Source organism: Chenopodium quinoa, unplaced genomic scaffold (genome assembly GCF_001683475.1).
Source record: "Chenopodium quinoa cultivar QQ74 unplaced genomic scaffold, ASM168347v1, whole genome shotgun sequence".
In the NCBI taxonomy this organism is placed as follows: domain Eukaryota; kingdom Viridiplantae; phylum Streptophyta; class Magnoliopsida; order Caryophyllales; family Amaranthaceae; genus Chenopodium; species Chenopodium quinoa.
In genome coordinates, this window is record NW_018743783.1 from 1,396,251 (window position 1) to 1,403,594 (window position 7,344).

Sequence of the window (7,344 nt, forward strand, 5' to 3'; positions counted from 1 at the left end):
AATGGTACACCCGGCAAAAAGAGTAGATTATGCAAAAGTTTCCCAACCGGCAAATTACCTTAGCAAGCAGCGAGTTGATGCGGTCAATGTTGACCTGATGCACACCCGGCACCGCCTCCTTATCGGACCGGGTGAGGGTCCTCAGCATCCTCTTTGCATATTGTTGGAGGTCAGGCCAACGGGAAGAGGCATCTGCACCAAGAGATTCATTTGTTAAGTATTGAGCATAGGCAGCACCTATATTCTGCCGACTGCCTAAAGAATCCCTTGATTGGGTAGCTTGGGACTTGACTCGCATAGGCCCAAGCGGCCAGGGGGGATTACAGGTGAAGGCCATACCTTGATTTTCAGGCTGAGGGGTCACCTCACCCCCAGCCGCATTGGAGCTGGTTGCTACAGCAAGATGCCGGCTCGAGGGCGTCTCAGGCTCCCTCGTCTCAACCTCAGCCGGCCTGGTGTTTAGACTGAGGTCCTTCAGGCTCTTGCCTGCTGAGGTTGGCCTGTCAGGCACAGGCGGCCTTCTAGAAGAGGTAGGGGCAGCCGTAACCCTCCTTGTCTTGGAAGGAGGTTGAGAAGGCTCCTCAACCGGCCTTTTTAGAATTTTAGCAAGGAAGCGAGGAACATTCTTGCTCCCCGTCTGATAAAGAAACAATACAACCGGTTAATATTAGAATTGACATCAAACTATACAGACAGTAAAAAGAGCCCAGCAGGAGCTTACCCCATCATCCTAGGCCGCCAGTTTGGCCCTCTTTTTCTCCAATTAATCCTTTCAGATCTGAGCAACAGATTTAGCAGGCGTCATCTCTGGAGGCACCATCTTTAATCCTTTCTCTGCAAAAAAGAATCAAAAAGTCAAATGCCTTTCAAGAATTATATAGACGGCATAAAGTGCTGGTTATCAGTCAATATACGTCTGCTAAACATTGTGCTAAGGCCACAAGCGGAAAGGAACACCTCGTCCTTTAGCCAATCCGGATGAGGGATTGGGGACAATGATTTCAGTCCCATCATTAAAAGGCATGGAGGTTCTCTTGAAAAACCCCGTCTCCATTATTTGCATCCAGGACTCTTCCGGGATGCGGGGAAGGGGGCATTTCTTCCCAAGGAGAGCCGAGTGCCTATTGTATCGACGCAGCCGGTGGTTCAGATGCAAAGATGGAGAAGAAACCAAGTAAAACTTGCTTTTCCAACTGCTCCACTTTGACGGCTTGCCCAGCGTCATCATGAACTCCAGGTGCGTGGTTAATGTATACCACACATTCCAGCCGCCTGGGGCACGGCTAAGGAAGTGCATTTGCACAAAAGCCTCCCAGCTTGGCATGATGTCCTGCATCTCGCAGGCGGCTATGTATCCTAATATATTCACCCAGGAATTGGGTGTTAACTGCCAAACGCCAAGCTCGTAGCCTCTTAGAATGGCTTTTATCGCATTGTGGAGGAGGAACCAAAGGCCGGCTTTAAATGTCGCCTCATAGCAGCCGAAATAGTCATCGCCATGATCAAGGTTGTATCCCAGACGACAGTTGCCTCCATAGGCGGTACTACAACCTCCCATCCATCCCCAACTGGCACTTCTTTATAAATCCGGGGAAGGTGGCGTTCAGAATGACAACATCCCTAGCGGACATGTGCGCCTCTGTTGGATTATTGATTGAGGGCCATATATACGCCTCCTCATCCCCTTGGGGGGCATCCGGTTCTAAGGAAGACTCTTCAGAGTCTGACTGTTGGACGGTCTCCTCACCGCCTATATCCTCGGACTCCTCTAAAATGTCATCACTAGGTGTGCTAGGTACACCTGGATGGTCATGATGTACAAGGTCAGCCGGAGCTTCGGTTGAGCCGTTGATCGGTAGTCGTAATCTACAGCCGTCCGTCTCGTCCGAGCCATTCTGTCCTGCACATGAACAGAGACGGTCGGATTCATAGAAGAGTAAGGGTGGTCCAAACACCCCCAAATGGCATCCCCAGTCCTAGACTTAGCCGTATCTGGTGACCGGCTGACAACTGTCCTAGGCCGTGATGTGTGTGTGTTAGGTGATTCCATTATTCTTTACAGGCTATACAACCAGAAAAACTCAAAAAAGTTGCAAGGGGTAAAGACGGTACCTCGAAGATGTTTTGAGTGTGGGGGAGGTTGGCTATCTGGATCAGCAGCCGGAAATCTCTTGGTTGCTTGCTAGATACCCAAACGGTTGCCCGGATGTACCTACTTGAAGAGTAATTGAAAATTGTTAAAAAAACCAAGACGTTCCTCTAGAGTTTTGGTTGATGATGCCCCAGACGATTGACCGGCTGTGGGTGTATTGAAAGCAAATCAATGGTAACCTATAATAAGAAAAATGTCTTAAAGAAAAAGAAAATAAGGTTCCAAAATGATATTGATTCCCATATACAGTATTTAGTAACCATTAGGACACAACGAACTAAACAATCCATAAATTACCTTTATGAGGAAACATCCAAAAGGCTCAAATTAAAGACAAATTAATAATATGAAGGATAAATTTACAAGGAAATCAATTACCTTGAGCAAAATCCCGACAAATCTTTTGAACAAACAATAGGAAATTATATTAAACTAAAATTTTAATAATCAATTATACGGAAATTAAAATTTAATCAATTCTATAACACCCCCTGTTTCGGGGTTTTTTTTAGTGTCCTGTGGGAGAGTTACAACACCAAGATTGACCTCCGGGTGCATGTACCTGCAAAACAACGGAGAATCCCGAGGGTGGGAGTTCCGCCTCTGACGATCAAGTTAGAACGTGTGTGAGGAGTAAAGTGCGGAATGTAAAGGGAATCAGGTTCCTCTTAGGAGATGAGTGATCTTCCGGTTGTCTGAGACAACCTCAATATCTGAGCCTTTCGCTCTCTGATTTGTGTGGATTGAATGTGTATACAATATAAATCCCCCTTAACTGATGTAAATGATCAGTATTTATAGAATTTTTGGGAGAGGTGCCTCTTAGGTTATTTAACCTAATTTGATGGGCTTCTACCGTTTTACGGTTTCTAGGGTTATGGGCTTTAAGCCCTTTTTCCCCTTTGAGATGACACGTATCATGCTCTTATTGGCTCATTGAGCGCTGAGCTTAAGGACACGTGTCGTATTAGCATAGGTCCATTTGTCAGGGGTATTTTTACCCCCAAACATTAGCCCCTCGGAAGGAGTAATCTCTCTTTAAAGAGGGATTGTTCCTTTCGAATATGAGACCCCTTAAGCCTTTTTGGTCGGCATTTGTCTAGTTCAATGAAAGAGGGATTTGATTAACTTGGAAAATTTTGATACCTTGAACGGTATGACATTTTCAAAGTTAATCAAATCATAATAATGATTCCCGCTGAACTAGACAGATGTCGACTCTTATTGCTTTTAGCCCCACTATGCTGATAGCCCTAGACCAGGCGGACTGTGGACCATCGAGAAGGGGGTAAGCGCTCAATATTATCCAGCCATTGGCTTCTTTAGGTTGTTCATAATGGAATCAACACTTAGCTGCTAAGTTATTGCACTTAGCTTATGTCTGCTCATGTTTGGAGCAGATGGTTTTAAATATAATCCGGCCATTGGCCTCATAGAGTTGTTCTAAAGGGAACAACACTTAGCCGCTAAGTTTTTGGACTTAGCTTATATCCTCAAATTTAACCGACGGTATTGCTTTTGAGCAACAGCAGGCGGCATCTGACCAAGATAGTAACTGGGTACCGCTGGTATTTAACAGCCGACAGTTTTGTTATCTTAGTCTCATTTGATCAATTCAAACGGCTGCGAACTTGCCTTTTTTGACTGTCGGTAGGGCTATTTGTTTTAAGTTTATAGAGCAATGTGCCACCCGAATGGGAGATGCTCTCTGCGACGAATTCACCCAAATGGGCGTCGCCGGACGCCTTCTCATGTTGGAGCAGACGAATTGTTCAATTTAATAAGATCATCCGGCCATTGGCCTTGATTTGATCATTCCGGCCATTGGCCTCAATTTTGATCATCCGGCCATTGGCCTCAATTTTGATCATCCGGCCATTGGCCTTGATTTGATCATTCCGGCCATAGGCCTCAATTTGGTTTTTCTAAAAGAAATAACACAGCCGCTAAGTTGTTTAGACTTAGCTTATATCTACTCATGTTGGAGCAGATGGTTGATTTTTAATTTTGCCGCCTGCACATTGTACAGGCGGTGGTTCTACTTAAGCTAGTTCAGCATACTTTAAGACCTTCTTCGGTCGGTATGCTGCCCTTGAGGGAGAATTAAACCAATATTAAACTTTAGTATTGAATCAATAATGATAAGAATAATAATATGATAACAATATAATGTTTATACCGAGTTATTTAGAACGGTACTTTTCAATGGAGGATTTTCTCAACATGCTAGACGACATGATGCCTCCTGCTTGATTCATGAGCTCTTCAAGTGGAGACAGGTGGCCATGGGACATCGAGTAACTGAGCTCGAGAAACGAATTTGCTCTCGGCTTATACAGGCGGCTCTCTATTGAGATGCTGTAGGGTTTCGTAGTGACCCGACACTACGCGGAAGGAAACCCACCAAGACCCGCCCCTAAATTAAAGCAATTAAACAAGCATAATAAATTTAATCAAACAAGATTAAGCACAAGAATTATACCTTTGACGCGTGCTTCGCTCCCAAAGAGCTCTTACTTCAAAACCCCGAAAAGACGAGATCTCCGACGGATCGTACCCTCGACCCGACCCGAGCGTCCTAAGTCTTGAAGGTTAGTCAAGACCCGGACAAAATAACTATGAGTTTTACGAATCAAAGGTTTACTCTTTTCTAGAGTTGCCTTTTTAATTCCACTCAAGGTTGTATCAAATCCCAATACCAAGCTTGGTATTTATAGGGAAATGATCCCTTGATCTTTCATCCTCCACCAATGTGGGAGAATGTATTTTTGCTAATTAATTTATTTCTAAAATAAATTATTAAACAAAACTAATCACAATGCAACAAGTGTCAAATAGAGAGAGAAGGTTAGGTGAGGACCATGAATGGGTGGGGGGGACCATTGCCTTGTTCCTCGAGGCCTTGCCCAAGCTTGGTCCCCACCCCTCACCAAAACCGACACCCTATGCACAGCTGGGCTGGCAGCCTGCCTTGGCTGCCAAGGCTGCCAGCTGGCGCCTAGCACCAAGGCTGGGCAGCCAGCCAGCTTGTTGTGCTAGCAAGCTGTGCTGACACACACTAGCTTAGCACGCAACAGCCCTAGCACGCTGCGAGCTGCTGGGCGCTGGTGCTGCTAGCCTAGTGCTGCTGCCTAGCACTCCCTCGCACACACTCTCGCACATGGCCCCTCACACAGGGCCTCTCGCACTGCCAGCCAGCTAGGTCAGCATGCGCACACCCAGCCAGCGCACTACGCACGCAAGGCCTAGCATGTGTGCTGCTAGCGAGCCACGCATGCTGGGCTTGGTGCTCCTTGCTAGCATGTTGCGCTTGGTGCTGCCATGCGAAGGCACGCACGCAAGCACACAGCTAGGTGCCTTATTGCGAGGCTGCTGGGCAACGGTGCACACGCACACGCACACACGCATGTGCCTAACACTGCGATGGTGCTGTGCGTGATGCTTTGGTGTTGCGAGAGCGCCTATGCACATACACGCACAAGAGGATGCTGTGCTTGGTGCGATAGGGCTGCGATTGTGCGAGGCATGCATGCACAAGCCCATGCGCCAGTGCCTAGCACTGCGATGGTTGTGCATGGTGCGATGGGCTAGCGATAGCACCCATGAGCACCCAGGCACCCTCGCTAGCACGCTGCTAGCTGCGATGGACTGCCTGGTGCTTGTGTGGCTTGCGATGGCTGCCCCGCACACCTAGGCACCCATGCTAGCTTGCGATGGGCTGCTAGGGTGCGCCTAGGCTGCGATGGTGCCTAGCACACCATGGTGCGCCTAGCACACACATGGTGCACCTAGGCATGCTACGAGCTAGCCTAGCCTAGCTACGGCTACGCTCATACTTGTTGCTTGTGATTTTGCGACGCTCGGTATCGACGCCCTAGGCTCGATTTCCGACGTCTGTATTCGTAAAACTCTGTCGACTCATAAAATCCTTTCGGATTAATTCGACGTCTCGGATCGGAGATTCGATTGGGTTCGACCCGAAGGGTTCGGTTAAGATTAAGCTGTAATATCAATTGTACCTCAATATTACTGATCGGAAGCGGCCTCCACCTAGGCATTCCGATCACTTGACCTTATTGAAGAATTACCTCTGTAATAATTCTGAACCCTCTATCGGAATAATACACTTGTTGGAAGGACACCATTCCTTTCAGATGCCTCCTGCCTTGAACAATACTCATGCCAACCGAACTACACCAGGCGGATGATTCTACCATGCCGCTTGGATTCAGATTCAAATTCAAGTGTTGGGGGGTTGTCAACCCGTATACATGCAGCAAGACTTCAAACAACATACACACGGAAAGAAAACAAGAAATTGCTAAGGTACCCAGGCGACACCATCTCTGGACCTTTTTCTTGAAGATGCTTTAGAAATGAAAGAGGTTGGCTAGCCGAAACAGCAGGCGGAAGTCAATCAGTTGCTTGTTAGGTACCCAATCGTTTCTTTGAAGCCTTGCTTGATGATACCCTAGACAGTTGATTCAAGCGGCAAGGCCTTAATCCAATTTGGCTAGGCTCCAACCCATATACATACAGCCGGCTTTAATGGAGTAAAATATGCGTTTTTCAATTCATACCGCTTGCTTTCAAGCTCGACCTCGAACTGTATTTATCTGGCAAGGCAACCTATTAGCTTCGAAGCCACGCTTGTGCTAACACACGGAGGCCGCCTCATGATAAGGCCGGGTGTTTCAAATGTTTCGCTTCAAAGACTTGATAATGCCTTTAAGTGCCGGCTGCTCGTTGATCATTGCACCCAAGACCGGCTTCAATAGTGTAGCAAAAGTATCACCCAACCGGACAGCTCATGGCTCAAACCACATACATATAGCCAGCTTAGCAAGGATGCACCCACAACCGGCTTCAATGGTGGTTAGAGCTGGTTGGCTGCTCGATTTTTTTTTTTTTAATTTTTTTTATGAATGATTAAAATAATTATAATAATGACTAGCCATTTTTTAAATAATGATTGATCAACGATTAAAATAATCACAATAATGAGTTTCACCGACCATTATTTTAATCAATGTGATATCATAATAATGAGTTTCACCAACCATAATTTTAATACGATATCATATTAATGAGTATTCTTAAACACTCATGATAACCAAGCTATAAACGCAGCTCGTAACCATGTCGATTGCTTTCATTCGGCCTCAAACCATACTCATGATTATACTCAATCT